Below are 21,090 nucleotides of genomic sequence, written 5' to 3' on the forward strand. Positions count from 1 at the left end.
CGACGTTATGGTAAAAACCACGAGATATAAATAAACAGCCTCACTAAATTGTTAATTTTTATAGTTTCGGTGTTAGGTACAATTAAGATTAATGGTTACGGTGGTTGTTTTTTAGGAAAAAAAGTAGGTCTTCAATGCTTTTATTTAGTGTACTGATATCCAAAGACAGCATCTAAATAGATGTAATGCTGCTAACGCAAAATCTACGACAACCCAAACGCAAGGAATGTTTAAGTCCCTCCTTCACCAGGAATGATTCGAAACACACATGAACACTTTCTTATATATTAAAATACATACATCTGACACAATGTGACATCCAAAGGCTTCACCTGTCTCCATTACCAAGTATTTCATGAAGGGCCTTTTATATAAGACTACAAAATGCTGTTTCATATTTCTATGTGTACAAGCTTTATTGAACCTACTTGACTGCAATCTCTTTTGTGACTAATATTCTATTCAATTTTTTTTCCCAACCACACTGCTTACTAAAGGGTCTGCACACAGGGCAAGCTTGATCTGTTTTTTTTTTTTTTAGATATTAATTTTGCATGAAAATTAGGGCCATTGTGATCAAAACAGTTGCAACACTTTTCCTAAGCTCTTGTGTTTATCATGTCTTTTTCACAGAACATGTTTGGGCTAATATATCATGCATTCCACTCTGCGAGCAGCTGGCATAATATCTGGAATAGACGTAGTGCATTGATTCTTAACTACTGGAAATTACCAGCTGGCACAATAGAGAACTGGGTAAAAAATAACAATAGCAGATAGACTTGTTTCTCACTTATTCCAAAAGAGACCCTCACACACACACACAAAAGGACCAAAACTCGTAATTTTCCTTTTTTAAAATTTATCCAGATTCTGGCATATTTTGAAGGAATGCCTGGGAATTTGTGTCTTAATTCATTCAAACACATCTCTAGTATATAGGTGAATAATGAGAGATTGAATGATGCTTCTTGATGTAAGGCCCACTTATATAATACAGTGTCTTTCCAGGTCCAGTAAACAAGGCGGATTGTGATGCTGAAGGGGAAACCCCTAGAGCTGGTCATGATGAAGTCTCGGCCATCGCACTGAATGACCACAGAAGATCGAGGTAGCCCTGCGAGCTTTGACTTTGATGAGACTGAATAGCATTTTTGATAAGCTTTGCTAACTTTAGTTCCAGGAAAAGTTAGGTATATATAGACTTTATGCTGGTAAACTAAACAGTTTATGTTACTTTAGAATAAGAGAACATTTTAATTTAAAGATAATGAGTCTTAATCTCTACCACATGTATATTTTTGAATAAGTTGAATAAGAATATAATATAATCTTGCTCAACAGAGTACCTTAGTAAAAAAAAAAAGAATTATATACAATCTGTTAATACAGAAACCCATCTGCAAAAGAATTACTTTAAGAAAAGAGAAAATTAATGTGTAGCTTTGAAACACAGTCATAGAACAATATGATTTTAAGGACCATCTAGTCTGATACTCTAATTTACACGTGAGATCATCAAAGCCTAAACTCAGAGAGAATTTGATGACAAGGCTAAGAACTTGAGTTCTCTAGATTTCGATCAGATGCATGTCTCTTGAATGATCTTGGAAAACCATCGTAGACTGATACTCACGTGACCCTCCTGAGATGATCGCACTGAAAATCAGGAGTAAGAATAGATGTGGCTCTGCGTACATCGTTACCGTGGGCGTGGAGCTACGCAAATTGAATTTAAAGATTTTCCATACAGATAGTACACAGAGAACAACGAAATAAAAGTAAGCGAGGGCCAAGTGGCAATAGGGAAGGAAGCAGAGCTGAAGGAACGTAAGTCAAATGTGTAATAATGACCTCTGAAAAAAAGTAATAGGTCTATGTGAATGTGCACGAATATATGTCCGAAAGAGGTTTAGGAGTGAAACAAAAACAAAAATTACACTCATCCTAAACTTTCATCCCCCAGCACAGCAAACCACAGCATGTCGCAGGGCAGCGTCCACCTCCCATACACGCCGATGCTGGACGTCACAAACTCCAGAAAGATATGCAGCGTTGGCCTCTAATGACCGCCGTGACGTACGGGAGGCACTTTCTCTTTCATATTTTTTTTTACTTCACATTTTGTTCTTTTTCATGCACATAATGTCCAGCCATTACTTTTCCAACACTGTTGTATTCCAAAACGGTGCTGCACTTGAAATATGTGATCGAAAGAAGTCAATTTAGCCAATCACTGGCCAAGGATATGTTTGGCAGACGTCCGTTTCAAGCATTACCTAGAGGCATAAGATGTGTCGAAGAAGTCAGGAAAAGTGATAGGCTTCTTACAATAAGCAAGATACCAATAGTTATCCAAAAAAAAAAAAAGCACGGGTTCCAAGTAATTATTTTGAGATGAGAAATGGTTATCCCGAGTTATTAATAAATACCCTTACAATTTTTAATGCTAAGCTGTTTATATGTTATCCCTCCTCTGTGAAAACATCATTAGTCTGTCCTACACAACTGCGAACTCACCCAAACCTATAACTAAAGGCTGAGGTGGCAGCGTCTTATGTGCACATCTGTCGTGAAAACGTTAACATGTAAACACACGTCTCTGATCTCCTTGCGGACAAATACATGGTCTCAGCATCTGCCTGGGGCTCCGGTGGGCGCTCGTTCGTGACACTGGGGTGGCCTTATTAACTTAGGTGGCATAACAAAAACTTTAATGTCTTCTTACCTAGGTCGTCTCGAAATATCACTACACTAAGGACCTTGATGACTTCCAGAAGCAGACTTCCACAGAGCCACTGTATAATTATTAAAAGCAGCAATAACTGTTATTAGTTCTAAAACACTTTCTCTTCCATTAGATAACTAGGCCCCAGGAATGGAATAAGACCTCAACTAATCCAAATTCCATTTTTATTCTGGTCCTTATTAAATGTAGGGACTTGGATTCGATACTTATTATTACTATTTTTTGCCTTAATAACTGCTTCTGGAGAGCCCATGATGACAAACCTGAAATTAAATGACTTTAGCTTTCAGCTTCTATTTCTCATACAACCATTAGAAAATTCTACACATGAAAGGATTGTTTTTCAGAAATTGATCTAATAAAGCCACTTATATGCATCTAATCTTTTCTCAAATCTATTCTATTGTACAGCAAATCTTTAGATAGCAGAGGCCTATCATAGGTTAATTTAAATGAGAAAAACAACAATTCATTCCTAACTCATACTAAAAGCCCAACCATTTCTCTTTCTAATATGGCTAAAGTTCTGTAACACATACAACTGTTCGCCAAACATTTCTTTCTTTCTTAAAAAATAAAAATAAAAAAATGTAAAGGATTTAGAGTATAATTACCCAATGAGTATTCGTGATCCTTACTTTTTCTTATTTTCCTGAATAATGATAAGGCGCCACGTTTAAACAGCTACTTGAGAGTAAATTCTTTGCTGTATAATCCTTAAAATCGTTCGACATTTTTACTGTCGACTTCAAGAAAATCAATATATAAGACTTTTTTTTTTTTTTTTTTAATCTTTCACTTCTTCAAAAGTTTGGAAGTCAAGAAAAAAAAAAAAATTGAAGGTCCAGGTTATGCCATTCTATTTGTTACTTTAATACATTTTTCCCCAAAAACCGATTGGCGAATTTACTTTCTTGATGTCAAACATTCCCTATAAATCCACCGGTAAAGGGGTGCGACCTGCTTTAGCATCCACGGCAGACTGCACACCGCCAACTGCGCATGCACCGGCCTGGCGAACTCGTTGAGTCCTGGGTTCCAGGGGCAACAAGCAATCCCCGGGTGGCAGCGCGAAGCACGCAAGCTACTCACAGGCTTTGGGTTTGGGGCTCAATACACCAAGAAAGGCTCCAACTTAAGCATCATCCCCATAATTTCTACCTAAATGTGGCTTTAGACAATTTCTTAATGTACTATGTTCTGGTTCTTTTTTGTCTGCTTGTTTTTGTCTTTTAAAATAAATGTTCTAGGTAGCACTTGTTTAGACAAAAAGCCTAATTTCACGTAAATTAAACTCTTGCTTTGCAGTAAAAACATTTTTTCAGTGGATCACTGCAATTCAGTGAGGAAGACAGCTGCAAATTCATTAGAAGTGATCTTCCAATGATCCATTTCTGCAGAGTTTTCAAATTTTTCCATATAGCTTAGCATTGCTTGAAATACAATTCTACCAAAGCATCTCTTTTTTTTTTTTCCATCCACTCCTTCATCGGATTTTGAGGAAGATGAATGCTTTCCACCTTATCGATTCGGCGTCAGTGACGTCCATACTGATCATAATAACCATTCCACAGCAAAAGGAATTTCGCTAGGTATTAAAAGGTCACACACCATCCAGAAGCTTCCCAGAATCCACAACTCTTACATAACTTATTTAAATTTATTTCATGCTTAAAAATCCTCTGCATGAAATACGGTGCTACATGCACGGTGAGGCTTAGGACTTTTCAGCATTCATTTCTTCCAGTCACTATTCACTCCGCCACTTTCAAATCATCTTTTGATGCACAGACTTTGCTAAGCCTCTTAACGTGCCTGCCTGAGACATGACCATGATTCACCATATGTCTTCTCGCCAGAGCTTGCAAGTTCCTGAAAGTTCCCCTGATCTGAGCATGCATATTCATCATAGAGCGTTTTCCATTCATGGTAAATGCTAGGGGGAAATGGGCTTATTATAGTGCAATCCCAATTATGAGTTCCAACAGTGCAGGAATTCTGTATTTTATGTTCAATTAACACATCCAACATAGTGTTTACATCAGATATGGACTGTGTTCACTTGCCTCATGTAGATCTTTTTAATAATACGTCAGTGGAAACCGTAAAAATTAATAGAACAGAATTTACTTTGCATCACAAAGATTACCTACAGTTTGATAAATAGTTAAGCTAGAGATATAAACATATGTATGTGCATAGAAAGTTTAAAGTATATAATATGTATAATCAGAATCTGAGACAAAGAATGTGATTAGAAAACTGAGACCACGTTTTCAGGATATTAATAGGAAGCATAATTTATATAGATTATCACTATCATGATTCTACAAGACAGAGTGGTATTCTCCTAACTAAAAGTAACTGAGACAAATATAGTTTAACTTGCCCTTATGCATGCTGGCTTCTTTGATCAGCTCATTCTCTCTCTCATCTGTGTCACACTGACATATCTCTCATACTGACTCATGTCCTAGGGTCAAGGGTGATAAATAACTGAAATTCAAAATGCAAATGAGAGTCTTCATTACCTAGTTAAAAGGCAACATAAGCTAGTGATTAAAAGCGAGGGTTCGCATCTCAACCCCATGACTTATTACTAGTGAGAGTTTGAGTAAGTGTGTTAACCTCACTCCGTCTCAGATCACCAACTGTAAAATGGGCTTTACCTCTACTCTCAAGATGTTTTGCACAAATTCTGGCTCATAGAAAGCACCGAATAAACAGGAGTTTCTGAGAGGATTTTTGTAGCTATGATAAGGAGATTTGGCCCTGATTTCCTTTGAGCTACATTCTGTCTCAGTGCATACATTTCAAAATCTCTGATGCATCTGCCTGCTACTGCCATACTGTGGGTGGCTCCTCCCCTCTCCTGCCCATGGGAGGCTATACTTTACAGAAAGCCCTGAATGTGAAGGCAGAAACAATTTCAAAATACCTTTCCAATATGCTGGAGTTGCTTCTTATATCACATCATGAAAAATGATTTTGCTTGCTCAGAACAAAGTTTATGGCCAATCTATGCATCTAAAGTAAGGTGTGCACAGGTCAATAGATTAATAGGAGGTAAAATTGAAGGAGACGTATGCTATTAAGATAATACAAGTAAACAGATGAGTTTTCTACTGCACTAGAATGTGTAATAAAGAACTCGGAAAAAGTAAGGCCATTTTTGCACCAGATTTTAAGGAAATCCTTAATAAAGGATTTCCACGGCATAGGCACAAAAATCTATACATTACAGTTTGTACTTAAAGTGATTACTGTGTCAGTGTGGTTTTTTAATGACGTGTTTTGACAATATCTGATCAGAATTTGAGTATAATATGGCTACATACGTGGTGTGTGTGTTTGTAAATGATGCTGCTCACACCGAGGACTCAGGTTTGAAATCTAAGTGGGACAGCGCTCGCCCAGGACTGTCTCAGGAGACGTGTGGCACTCAGCCGGCCCGCCCACACTGCTCCAGCCCCAGCCTTTCCATGCCGGCTTGTGGGAAGCCAACGGGAACAAAAGTTCAGCTTCCAAACCTTTATTCTTTTAATTTTATCGCAAAAACCATGACACTTGGGAAGCCTCAGACCATTTTTCTCACTTGGGCTTCTAAAGAACGCATGATTGTAGGATGTTTAGGTCATCGATGCTGAGATTGGACGTTCCCACTATTTCTGGAGCGAGAGATGATCTGACAAGGTCATCTGGACGAGCTCATGTGCTAGTGACCTTGGGGAGAGAAGCACGGGGGGTTTGAGGGGGGTGAGGCAGAGGAGGTGCTCCCAGCCGAGCTGTGGACCAAGGGTCAGTGAGCTCCCTTTCTCTCCTGAACAACTGACCAGTGACTTCATCCTCACGGATCTGAGCAAGCCCCCGGGAATCTAAGCGATTTCTAGGAAGCTGTGTTCCAAGGCTCCTCCCTCAATTCTAAGGAAAGCCAAGCTACCACTCTCTTTCTTCCGGGGTTATATCCTATTGGACACGTTGGGGGACATTTCCATTTAGAAAAAGTCACCTAATTACATATTGGCAATTAAGGCTATTTACTATTTCATTAACATATGATAGTAAGTGAATCTGTACTTTAACTCCAAATCGATTAGGAAAAATATTCTTTCTGTATCCTTATTCTTTGTGTTAAAATATATGAAAGATTTAGGGGAGATTTTTTTCCAAAGCAATTTCCTGTTTAAATTAGGCCATAAAATTGAATTACTTAATAGCAATGCAATAAAGCTGGGCTGCTTTATAATCTCCCAGGTACTTTCACAGATTACACTGCCTCTGATCCCCACGGTAGCTCTGTAAGATAAGGACGTCAGGTATTGTGACCCCAGATCCACAAAAGTGGACCCAAAAGAGAGAGGTTAAGTGATCGTTTATATTTTTGAGTTAGTGGCTAGAACCTAAGCTTTGAGATCTGGGGTGAAGAAGGTCTTTGTCCATACAGCGCTGAGGCCTGATATAACCATCCACTCTTGGCAGCAAATATTCTATTGGTATTGTTCAAAACTGACTGCATATTAAAAGCGCCACGGCGGCTTTTAAATCACGCCTAAGCTACACACACGCGCACGTAGGCACACACGTATGTGTGCATGCAGGAATAAGATGATGAGGTTTTGAATATTGAAACCTCATAAATAAACATTTTCATGAATTGGTATTAAACATCAAAATACCCTAGTAGATAATGGTATATAGGGCGCTCCTCAAATATTTAATATTATTAACACAAACAATCATTTGTAGAGTCTGTAACAAACCAGGAACGTTTAATATGATTGGCATGAGCATTACTGAGGGTTCGCGCAGCTGGAAAGAACAGAAGTCTACAAACGGCGACTTGACGAAGGTTTTGTTCACCTCACTTTCCTTTGCCAGGTGTCTGGGTTCACATTTTTGCTGTTTTCTCCACACTCCCCATCCCTTATCAAAAAATGACTGCCTCCGCTCTAAACATTGCTTCTGTGTTCAGACCAAGAGAGGAAAACATTCATTAAGTCCCGCCCGTGTTATTACGTCATCGGAAGTGTTTCTTGAATTCCCAGGACGCATTTCCTTCTCCAGAGCGGGGTAAGCACGCATGGCTTCTGAGCCTCGGTAATGGAAAGCAGCCAGGGAGGTAGGGACAAGGCATAGCTATGCCATCAGCACGTCGACAGGACCAGCTACCTACGTGATCGTAGCTTATGCAGTATTGTCTTCTCTACCCAATGGATTGTACGTGTTCGCGGCATCTGTACTCACTGTACTCATCTACTTGTGGAGTTTCAAATCGGTAGGTGGAAGCCATGCCATAGGCTTCGTCTGTTTTTTCCCAAATACATGTAAAAAAACCAAACAAACCAAAAAAAAACCTTTGTGCATGTTTGATTAACGAATCCTCATCCAGATAGTTCCTCAAATGAGACTAACATCCTTATTAAAGACCCATCAGCCCTCCTCCAACCGCAAATAACAAGCCCACGTGTCGCGAGGATGTGCTCCATGGGGTGACGGTGACCGTTGGGGACGGAAAGGCGGGGCTCAAGCCCCGGCTGCCTATGGTCGAAGAACACGGAAAAACCAAGTTTCACAATTCGATGACATCTGAGTTTCTTTCCAACTCTGAGCTTTTCATGAAAAAAAATTTTTTTGAATTTTTCCTTGAAAAAGAAAAATGTAATCTGCAGCCTGACACTTCCACGTTCTCATTTTTCAATTATGAGGACCCGACTTCAAGAAATACAATGTCTTGTGTCAAATAAAAAATGAATTCTGACCTTCTATTTTCTACATGGGGAAATGGACTGACGGAAGAGAAAATTGAATGTGACAGTCTTAGGAAGGGGACATGAAAATTCTACTGATGTAGTGACGTGCACCTGCCTCTAACCTGCTACATGGCGTCGAATTGAGAATTCTCCTGACTCCATCTTCTGCTACTGATTATGTGTCTTTATGAAATGTATCCCAAATTTAGCATACTATCAATTATGGTATGCTTCGTAATTATTAGGATAAATTCTGAGAGTGTGAGCTAGGCAAGCTTCCACAGTGTTAAAATATTTCATAATTACGGGTCGTAGTCCCCAATAACTGCTTCGGAGGAGATCCGATACCGTCTGCCCACGTTTAATGTAACTTTCATGGGCTGACGTGTGAAGGATCACCTTCCACACTCACGCTGTGCTTAGAATACGTAGGTGACGTAGCTCACGACGTGCTCGATGTATTCGTTTCAGTTGTATTAATTAACATGATTTGTCACTGTGAGTGGGGATTTCACTGACCCCGAAGAGGACACCTTTGCATTTTACAATGACGGAGTTGGTGTCACGTCAGAGCGTTTCTCAGGAGGTACCCAGAGACAGTTACACTCACTCAAACCGTCTTCCACTCACGTGTGATGTCTTCAGATATATATTATCTGACTAGGGTTGTTACTCTGAATGTGATACAATGAAGTTTCTTTTTTGTCCAATTACTTTTAATTTTTCAATTAATACGAAAGATATTTTTTTCAATTATCTTCAGTTTGCTTTTGATTTTTATGTAATTGCTGTTAATATGGTTAAGTTACTTTCTCTAAAGGAGTCAAAACCATTGCAGAACAAAAAACTTGGATCATCAACTTGAAACAGTTTCTTAACATATTAGAGGCCATATAACAGAGAGATTTGTAAATACCTAATATTTACATATAATAAATCACTATAAATAGTGATATTTTATATTGGATTCAAAATGCAATGGTAGCTTTCAAATGGAGAATATGATTTCTGATATAGAAATTTCTAGCATTTCAGACTGGCCTTCCATATTACAGGTAGAACACTGCTCTACTTGTTGAATCATTAATGGTTCCTGGCTCCAAATTCTGCTTGTAAATGTCATGTCTATAGTCAAATTTGTTAAGCTAATTAGGTGTATCGTTCAGGTAGTCATCCTATGAAGCTTTCCAGAACTGAACCAGAGTCTACAACACTGGTAAAAAATTACAATTACCTAAGAAAAATATTTTAATAAATGCTAAATATAATGCAGTTTCAAGGCCTATAACATAGGAGTTGTAAAAGTTAAAGAAATATCACTAGAGAATAATTTAAAGCTATTTATTTAAGCAGAGTATTATTTATTTCTTTAATGAGGTATAATTGACATATATTCATTTCAGGTGTACAACATAATAATTCAATACTTGTACATATTGAGAAATGATCACCACAATAAGTCTATTTAACATCCATCACCATATGCAGTTACAATTTTTTTCTTGTGATGGAAATCTTTGAGACCTACTCTCATGATCTTCAATCATCTCCATGTCTGTTTTTCTCTCATTCTTCATGCAATATGTGTAGCCGTATTGTCACGCTTATCTAAGATTTTTTTAAATTTATTATTGTCAGTGAATCAGTTTTCAGATTCATCAGGTCTATTACGTTTTGCCTTTAAATAATATTTTTTGGTTTCATTAATTTTTTCATCCCACTATTAGATTTATTATACTGAGAATGTTTTTATCTTCATGATTTGAACGTATAGTTCAATTATTTTCAATCTTTTTATAAACGCATGTCTAGCTATTTTTTAAATTCTGATCTTTATTACATTATAATGTTGTAGCTAGAAAATATGTTCTGTTAGCTATAATTTTTTGACTTACTAAGACTCTTTGCCACCTAAAATTAATTTTTTATAATTTCCATTTTTTTGTAAAATATTTTTATTCTGTTTATTGCTTATTCCATATTACGTGTATGTGTGTGGGAAAGTATGCGTATCAGCTCAGGCATACTTGATACGGTATACCAATACCTCACACTCTGACTCATTTTTGTCCAATTATTTAAATTAGGAGTTTGCTATTGCCTGTAAGGAAGAATAATTGAATACTTAAATGCAGCCACATTCTCTTTCTTCTTTCTCTGCTCTCTTTTTTTGCAGTCTGGAAATGCTACCAGCGATACTCTGTTCGATTCTTTACCGAGTGATAATCTCTCTCCAACCCAACCACTGGCTTTGGTGTAGACAGCCACTTGGGGCATCTGATCCAGAAAAGGTCGCCCTCCTCTCTGCTGCTCCGTACAAGCTGGGGCCACAGATCCACGCTTCCTGCTGAACTAAACTCAGTTTTTAAAGTAAGCGAGCTACAGATAATTCTCCAGATGCTTCCTTCTCCCTTCAGCCCTTTACTGGTTCATCGTTCGCTTAGGTCCTCTGGCATTCAATGCCGTGTTTTCCCGAGAATTTTTGAGCAGTAGCTTCTCAATGTCTATTTCTCCTCCGACCTGGTTATTCTGTCTTTGAGACATTACTCAGAATTTCTGGCTCATGGATTACACTCTCCTTTGTCCAGCGTCGCAATATCTTTTCAATTATTTCAAAGGATTTGGGATAGAAAGATAGGTGTAGATAAACATTGAAACATGATGTCTTGACAAAATATACCCTCTACTTCAATGTCTGAATGCCATAAAAAATTAATCATTTACGACTATTTTCCTTGGTATATAAGATGCCAATAGGGTTTGGTTTTCTGTATATTAGATAAGACTTTGGTATCATTTAAATTATTACAATAACATTCACGAAACAAAGAAATGGGAAAAGCAGACAATCCTTTTTATGTGCAAAACACAGTCCTGTTTTCAGATGTTGGAGGTACGCATGTGATGACACACCAAGATGAGATTCGGGTGTATAAAATTCTTCTTTTAAGTTACAAAAAATACCTTTTATGTGGGATTCCTGTTGTTATTTCTGCCTTCGGGAATTCGACTTTAACTGGACTTTGGGAAGATAAAAGCACAACTCTGTGGAACCAAACCCCTAAAATTAAAATTTATAAATGTCAGTCCCTCTTAGCAAAAAAAGACCTTTAGAAATGATTAAGAGAAAAGTCTTACCTTAAAAAAAGATACAAATTCCTCCAATAACAATACATTTGTCCTAAACTTTAGAACGTAGTACGAAAATAAATAATAAAAAATATGAAGGACAGTTACCAATTCTCCGTCTCCATGATGGAATCTTCCTGCTTCCTCCCTACTTGGTGTCACCATTTTAGTCAAGGCAGCATGGACTCTCACCTGTAGACTGCAAGGTCCTCTCACCTGGTTGGCAGGGGACTTCTGTCTTTTTCTAATATATTCTCCACACTACACCCTGAATGGTCTTTTCAAAATAGAATCTGATTCTGCCCAGCACGGGTGTATAACCTTTCAATGTAACCTCCCGAAGCTCTCAGGAAAATAACCACAGTCCTCCAGTGGGTGAGGCCCTGCTTCTCGCGCGTTTGGGAGTGGGGGCATCCTTTAGCTACAGGGCATCCTATATGCCCTGCCTCGCATATCTTGCCGGAGCTTCAATGGCTCTGTTTATTTTCTTGAACGTAGCCTCTAGTTCTGCTAATATGCCAAGCTTTTCATTTAGACAGACCCACCCCCTTCCTACCAGATGGATAAATGTTTAAAAATATCTTTCAAATAGCACAGAATCTGGCAAAATAATGAGTCATAGAACCAAAATGCAAGCGAAGGTTGGAGCCCACAGAGACAGGTGACACTCTGGAGTGAGCTTCGCCAGGAGGGCACGTGCTGGCCCAGATGGATCCGCACGTGCTGGTCACAGTCTTAGATGCTTCGCCGTTTATGTGCATGGAGGGGGGAAGGCTACAGGACCAGGATCTCTATAGGATCTCTATATCTTTGATTTCTCAGTCATGTGCATAACTAAATAATTCATTGCACAATGACTTATGTCTCCTGTATTCCGTGAGGATAACTACCTCATCTGTTTGTTTATGACCCCATTCCCCGCCCCTCGGATCCTTTCCTGCACATAGTAGCATCTGGAGAAATATTTGCTGGACGAGCGCACACCTGTGCGAAGTAATTAGTTTCCCTCTAAATTCACTCAGTGATGTATGTCTTTCAAAACTCCCAAAGAAATCTAAATCCGGAAAGTCATTTACTTTGACAGAGCCCTCCAATAACTTGATATTTCAATCGGAGGTAATCCCCAGTACGAGTCACATGGATGACAGATTTGCGTGGCTCAGGTTAGACGAGCGAGCGGCGCGCAGAGGCTGGGTGCCAGGTGCGCCCTGGACCAGGAACCGCAAGTGCGCGTGCGCAGTGCTTACCTGTCAGATGGCTCAGCGGGAGCAGCAGACAGGCCTCAGCTGACCTTTACAGAGCTGGCATGGCATTTACTCGAGCAGCTCCAAGACACTCTTTGAGTCTGTAGATATAGTAATTAGACGCCTGGCATCAGCATGTAAGAAGGCATACAAAGGCACACAGAGGACAACACACACACACACAATACTATTTCAATATCATATCATTACACACACACACACCAGGAACGTGCCACCTGCAGTGCGCGGCGATAAGGGACGGATGCTGCCTCCACCGCAGTCACCCTTGCACACAGATGTCACCCTGATGCAAAATGGGTTTCTAAAGGTGAAACAAAATCCCGAAACTTGACAGAAGCCCTGATCTATTACGAGGTCCTGCAAACAATGATTTATGTGTCTGTTTAGCCGAAGATCCGATTGCTCGCTGTGTTTACCGACTGGGGCTCGCCGCGGCCCCGCAAGTCTCTGCGTGATGAGCTAGGTTCAGGTCCGTGCAGGGTTCGAATGACTTTCCTCCGCTGTTCTCTGGTGAAAAGCGAACATTTTTACGGAGAAGGTAAAACTGAGCATTGAAGATACGTTGGAAATCTGCAGACGTCTCCCTTCGCTTTAGGCAGACGATGAGACGAACACGTGGAACCGACTCTGTGTCCCGACCCGGTGGCGTTGCTGGCCCAGACACGGGCGAGACCCACTCCTGGTCCGGCAGGGATTCCTGAAGTCTTCTGTGCCACAGGTGGCCAAGAATCATCACGTCACAAGAATCCTCACCGTGTGCTTAAACACCCCAGCTTTCCAACAGCTGGGGGGCCGGGAGCCTTCCCACAGGCCACAGGCTGGTTCCCTGGATTTTATCTGCTGTTTTATCTCCACCGCGGCGCCATCCCATCTCCCAGACGTGCTGGAAAGTGCTGCGGACTTGGAAGGCACCTGGATGTCATCCACTTCCCACAGATCTGAGCTTAGATCAGTGTCCGCATCGTGCTGTGTCCCTGGGCCGTGTCCCCGGGCCATGTCCCCGTAACCACCATGTGCCAGAGATTCATCCAAGCAGATCCAGGACTATATATTCCACGTGGGCAGGGCTTGCCATGGTCTTCCGTCTCATGCCTCGTTTTGTCCCTAGAAACCAGCATTCGCCTGGTCATCTTTAGCAGGGCAGACGATATTTTGACGGGGACCCACCACGTATTTGCCCCAGGCAATTTTTCTTAGTCCATTCATGAAAAGAAGATGTGACTTTTGGCTACATTAATGGGATAATACATTTTAATATTAAAAAAAATGTGTCGAAGGTCGATTTGAAACATATGAAATGATATACTTGTTTCATTCAGTTTAACAGAACTCTTGATTTTTTTCCACGGTTTGCTTTTCACCTACTCTTTTCTTTCTCATAAATATCACTCCTATTTATGCAGAATATATCACGGTTTCAAATTTCTTAATCTCAAGATTTCTTTAGACTCTTAAAAAATAGTGAGAACTTCAAAGAACTCTTATGCATGTGGATTATGTCTTTGTCTACTTACCATATTTAAAATTTACCATATTACAGATTATCACTGAGGACATTTAAAGCACAAACATACTCTGTTAGCCATGGTGGGGAGGCAGTCTGCTCAGCACACACAGCATTCTGCTGTAGTCCCGTGTGAAAATGGTATTCTAATGAAAATTGTGCTGGCTTTGTTGGTTTCAGAGAAGTACTGGTATGGATTATATTTTATTTCTCGATTTTCTTTACCCATCCACCCATATCCGAACCATCAGCAACTCCTGTCAGCTCCAAAAAAAAAATATGTATCTCTCTGGGGATGGGGCAGATTATTCTGGATTATCAAGTGGTTCTCAAGCACTCTCAAGGGTCCTTCTGAGAGAAAAGCAGAAAATCAGTGAGAAGGAGAAAGAACAGTGGAAACTGGGAGAAAAAGCAAGGACACGTGACACAGGGTCAGGAGCCGAGGGCTGAGGGCAGCCTTCATTTTGGAGAAGATCCTATTCCCTTCTAGAGCTTCCAGAGGAGAGAGACCCTGCCAACACCTTGACACCGGCCCAGTGAGACTGATGTTTGTACTTCTGACATCTCCACCTGTAAGATAACAGATGCGCTTGTTCTAAGACACCCAGTCAGTGTCTTACAGCCGCAGCGGGAAACAATGCGCCTTCTAACTGGCCTTCGGCGTCCGTTCTGTCCGCGTTAGAATCTGACTTCCACATCACACCCAGAAGGATCTTTTCAATATCTTAATGGGCTCATTTTTCCCACACTCTGAACCCTCCAGCGTCCCTGTTGTCCTTAGGAAAGGGTGCAAACTCCTTGCCTGAGCTAACTGAGCTCTGTAGCGTCCGGCACACGCGGAGCGAGACTCGGCCTGCACAAGTCCCCTGTAACCGGCCACACTGGCCTTTCTGTCTCGCAGACTGCTCAGTCTGGTTTCGGCCTCAGTCCCGGCCCCTGCTCTCCTGCTCGAGCAAGATGCTCTTCCCCTTCATCTGGGCACAGCTTGCTCGTTCTCACCATTCAGACCTCGGTGTGGCAGCAGCACCTCCTCCGAGAAGCCTTCCCTGCATGACCTGTGCCACATTGTTCCATCTTCTTCCTCCTGCGCCTTAGTCACGCCGTCACATTCTCTCGCTTTTCGTATGGTCGTCAGCGATCATTACCACCTGCAACTGTGTTTCGCTTACTACTTCCTGTTATTTATTTCCTGCCACTTGCCAGTCAAAGACAAGTTCAGGAGAGCTGACCCTTTATCTGCTTCGTTCACTGTCACATTCTCAAAGTCCAGAACAGTGACAGACACACCGGAGCAGCTCAGTACATATTTATTGAAATAATGTGTTACTTTGCTGGCACTTGCCTCTCTCTTTTCATTCTGCTAATGGCCTAAGTGAGCTGGGCTCCCGTAGATTTTAGAAGAAACCCGCCGATAAACTCCCGCCAAAAATGCAGGTGCTCAGGCCACACCGGCGGTGCCTTTGGATTCTCCAGCCTCTCAGAAAACTCAGAAGTATCGCCAACCAGCGCACGAGAGACCTTTCACCCGGCTGCACCTTGCTCCGGCCTGGACCGCTTTCTTCACGGGCTTGGATGGCAGGTGTTTGTGCCTCGGAGAAAGGGGACAGCCCTGGCTATGCCTCAGCCCAGCACGAGTCTCTAAACACACCGCGGGCAGCGCATAGATTTTCCGTTTAAATCTCTCCATCGTGAGGTTCACAACCTGGAAAGCACAGGTGCCCCTCTCACCCTCCGACTGAGTGAAACTCTGCTAATTCATTTTCTGCCGATACAAAATGCGAGATCGTTCTTCAAGATCAGAAAATTTGCACCTTCTCGGAATTACCAGGTATATTTGCTCCTTGTCCTGCTTGTGTCGCCCATTCTGTACTTTCTGCCATTAGAAACGACTCGGGTAAACTTTCACTATTTCAGAAATTATAACCCAAATAAAACATGTCCCGTCATCCTCGGAGCAGCGAAGGGCACTGTTCGTTTCTAGGCAGAGGGTTTTGTAAATTGAAATGTATTGGTGACAATGATCAAGAAAGTTTTCGAAATGGACTCCTTTCTACAGAGCCTGGCGATTCTTTCAAAAAGACACTCGGCAAAAGCAAAGCTCTGAAAATGTCACTTGGACATGCAATTGAATTAAGTTATTTGTTTTATATTTCACGCTCAGTCATGTGGGAGACTTTCACTTTATTTTTTGTCCACTCATTTAGATAATATTTTAATTGCCATAAACCCCAGCGATGACGATAGAGAGACTGCCTGAGAACACTGATATCCGCCAAGCGTAGCACAGAAAGAACGAACTGACCTAACTGTCCACTTAACCTTTCACCTAGGCATGTGGCTTCCACTCCCGGTGACATCGGCATTGTGCAATTAATTTTGTCGATGAGAAAATAGAGGAAAACCTATTACAACTTGTTAGGGGAAAGCTTATAAAGCCCTTCTCAACAGAGGCACGTTCAAAGGTCTTAATGAAATGCCCTAAAGTCTAACCAGTATCTTAAGTATCTCTGCTTGTTGGAGATGGGGGTGAGTGGAATTATGCCAAGTGTTGCTCCTAACACCTTGATTCTTGGGACAGAGGACGATACATACATATTGTTTCCTTAATACTTAAAACTTGGGCTAGATATACATAGATGCATCGAAACTTCCGAGATCCTGCCCCCCCAAAGTAATTGCACCAGATCTAGGAACCTGAACCACTTAGAATTTTCCACAGGCAATAGATTCCTCTCCCTTAAACATTACTTTCATCATTGTGAATCATCAAAATTTAAATATATATGTTATTCTAAAGGCTATTAACCAAGTGACCAGTCCTGTCCCCATGGCTATCAGGAGCACCCTTCCAGTGGCCTGTTTACCAGTGCCAGTCTCGGGGGACACAGCCAGTTCATTTCTCCATTGCACCCTGTACTTCCCTTTTGATAGAAGTCATAATCTTACATGATCGTTGGCTTCAATAAAGTTTATTTATCTTTCCAGTCTGTGATCTCCATAGAGTCAGGGGCCATTTATTGTCACTTCCATGCTTCTAGGATCTATTGCAATCCCTGGCACGTTTGTCTATTATTGTACCAGTGAAATGTTGTTTGCGTCGTTCACTCACTCAGCAGATATTTACTGAGTATCTGTTACATGCTAGGGGTGATTCTAGATAATGGGCATTTAGCAGTGAACAAAACAGACAGAAATCCCTGTCTTCAAGATGTTGGCATTTTAATGATGAGAGTCACTGCTGATACTTCAACAATTTTCACAGTTCTCAGCCATTTTAAATCTTTATTGTCTCAAATAATTTTCAAAATCTGATTCTTGAGTTCCTCAAGAAAATCCAGCTGAAATTTTAATTAAGATAGCATTGAATTTAATCTAGAGGAAATTAATATTTTAATAATATATCATCTCATTGATTTATTTGGATCTTTCTTGATTTTACTCAGATCTTCTTTTACGCCTTCCTGTATATTTGTTCATTATTAGACATTTGATTGTATGTTTATTATGAATACTTGGTTTTCTATTATTTCAGTATAGACAAATTATACTTTTTGGTAAATTACTTATTCAATAAATTTTTTGAATTCTTTCATTAATCGTTAGAGTTGGATGATTATATTTATTGCATATATAGATGAAGCTATCATCTGCAAATAATGGTATTTTTCTCTTCCCTGAAAATCATTACATTGTTTTTTTTTCTGTTTTTTTTTCTTACAACATTGGCTTGGAACTCTATTCTCTGTTGAACAGTAGCCATGAAAATAGAGGTGCTTGTCTTGTTCCCCTTTTAAAGAAAATGAGCCTACAATTTCTCCATTAATTAGAATATTTACTATAAATTTCTGATACGTGACTTTTACAGAATTAAAGTTCTATTTTATTCCTAGTATGCTGAGGGTTTCTAAAAATTATAGATACTTATTGATCATTATCAAGTGTTTTTTTCTGAATCCACTGAGTTAATTATATGCTTTTCCCCCTTAAGTCTTGTAAATTGCATTAATAGATTATTTAATATTTAGCTATGTTACGATTGTTGAATAAATACTACTTGATTATGATTTATTCATTTCATATACTGTTGTATTTTAACAGATAATATTTCATTTATATCTGCATATATAGTTAAACAGACCTATAATTCCTTATTCTTAAACTGTCTTTATCTACTTTGAAATCAAATTTATAATTCTCACATAATAAGCTCATGAAAAATTTTAAGGATTTTTACCATACATTTCTCAACCAGTTTTCTAATTGACAAATTGTTCAGTCAACCTACTTTTTGCTCTTACAAATTAAGTGAAACTTTCTCTTATATATATATCTTGGAATGACTATCAAGGAATAATTTCTTGGCAATAACATCACTGGAATAAAATTATATAAATTTTAAAAATTTTATAAATATGATCAAAATAGCCTCTAAAAAGCTTCAGAGTCCTATCTACGTTTTTGAGAGTTCCTGCTTCTCCCTTGTGTCCAAATACAGAGTATCCGAAATGCTCTTAGGTTTTCCAACGTATTTAAGAAAGGACTCTGGGATCAGTCCTGTTGGGCTTTGAATCTCAGCTCCTGTACTTACTCATTTATTGAACTTGGCTGAGTTACTTATTTCATAAGGGATGTTGGCAAGATTAAGTGAGTCGATAATGCAGAATATTTCATAAGGGATGTTGGCAAGATTAAGTGAGTTGATAATGCCTGGCATGTAATATTCATCATTAGATAATATTACCATTGCTGACTTTTGTAGTCTGAAATATTATTATCAATTTGACTAGCATTTTTTAAAGTGAGATTAGAATTTATTTATTTGGGCCAATGGGTTTTTTGTATATAAGTTGTCTATTTGTATTATTAGCTTTTTTCATTATATGAATAGAATTATTTATTGCTTCATCACGATATATGTAGTTTTTATAGGTTAAGAAATGCATTGCTTATTATCTCATTTAGGTTGTGAACTGTATTTTCAGTTCACCACTGGACATTTAACTTAAATTCTCAAATTCCTTTTTAATTCAATAAATTTAAATATTTATAAAATTAGATCTATGATATTTTTTGTTGTGGCTTTGGCTTTTGTTTATACATTATTATTATTAAAAATTAATACATGCTTTTTTAAAACTATTAAGTATTTTTTTACATTTAAACTCTTGATTAAATTGAAATTCTGTTTGATGAAGTAATAAGGTAGAAGTCTAGCTTTATTTTTTCCCAAAGAACCAGTTATCTCAAACTAATTAATTTATGAAACCTAATTTCTTCTATCACGCAAAAATGAGACTGCATTATGATCTGACTTTCTGCATTTCTTGCTGTCCATGTGCTCTGTGTTATCCAGTACACTCTAGAATAACAGCACATTGTGCAAGTATCTCAAAACAGTAGCAGACTATTCACACCTGAAAAAATGTTGGCCCTCATGTCTTTTTGTTCACAAACGTAATTTCTTTTTGGGGTCTTCAGGAATTTCTTGTTCAAGTTATCCGAAAGAACTTAAGTATCGCTAATGTACTAAATATTCTTATTCTTAACTCGGTGGGGTGGGGGCGAGGGGCATTTCAAACCTGCTACTCTTAATTAAGCATCCCTTCCACGCACTCCATTTCCGGTTCCGGTCACTCTTCTGTGGGGACCCAGTCCTCTCTGTCTCCTCGCTGTGAAATAAGCAGTGCTTTCCCCACATCGCCCGCTACTGCCGACCGGGCCTCTCTGTCCCCAGTTCACCCTGTTTTGATTGATTCTGCGCTAACATCGGATTATCTTCTCCCATTCAGGATTAATTACCACTGTCATCGTGAGAGCCCTTGAGGGTTCGCAACAGCCTCTTACGTGAAACCGAAACCTCTCACACGAAGACCCGGGACAAGTCTGTTCTCGCTCTGTTCCAGCTGCTGTTCTCTGTCTCTGCTAAACAAATTCACTTGAATGTACTAACCTTTTATTCCTACTTTAAGGCAATTGGCTCTATCCTTTCCTGTCTACTCGTTCAGCGCTCTCTTCAAGTCTCACTTGACTGCTGGAACACTTCTTATTCTACTCTCCCTGGCAGTCTGTTTCTGCAAATTCTGTCTGAATGCATCTATTGGTTCTTGCTTTTCCATCAACTCATTAAATATTATTTGGCAACACTGGACCCCAGGGAAAAGCCTGTCTTCAGGCCGTCACAGCACGAAGTGACAATAAATATATGAACCAAGGAAGTAGCTTCTTTCTCATCTTCTACAAAAAGGGGAATTAGCTTGCCGACCTCATGTTACTTCAGGAGTATATGAGCTATATATGTGACTTTTATTTATCTATGTCTTTTATCTATCTATCTATCTATCTATCTATCTATCATCTATCTATCTACCTATCTATCTAATCTATCATCTATCTACCTATTATCTACCTATCTATCTTTCTATTTATCTATCTACCTATTATCTACCTATCTATCTTTCTATTTATCTATCTACCTATTATCTACCTATCTTTCTATTTATCTATCTACCTATTATCTACCTATCTATCTTTCTATTTATCTATCTACCTATCTACCTACCTACCTATCTACCTTACTTTCCTAACGTTCATTCATTTTGTAACCACCACTCTACTTTCCATAAGTTTGGATAAAGAAGATACAGTATATATATAAAATGGAATATTACTGAGCCATAAAATAGAAAGAAATTG

This window comes from Pteropus medius, unplaced genomic scaffold (genome assembly GCF_902729225.1).
Source record: "Pteropus medius unplaced genomic scaffold, Ma_sr-lr_union100, whole genome shotgun sequence".
Classification (NCBI taxonomy): Eukaryota; Metazoa; Chordata; class Mammalia; order Chiroptera; family Pteropodidae; genus Pteropus; species Pteropus medius.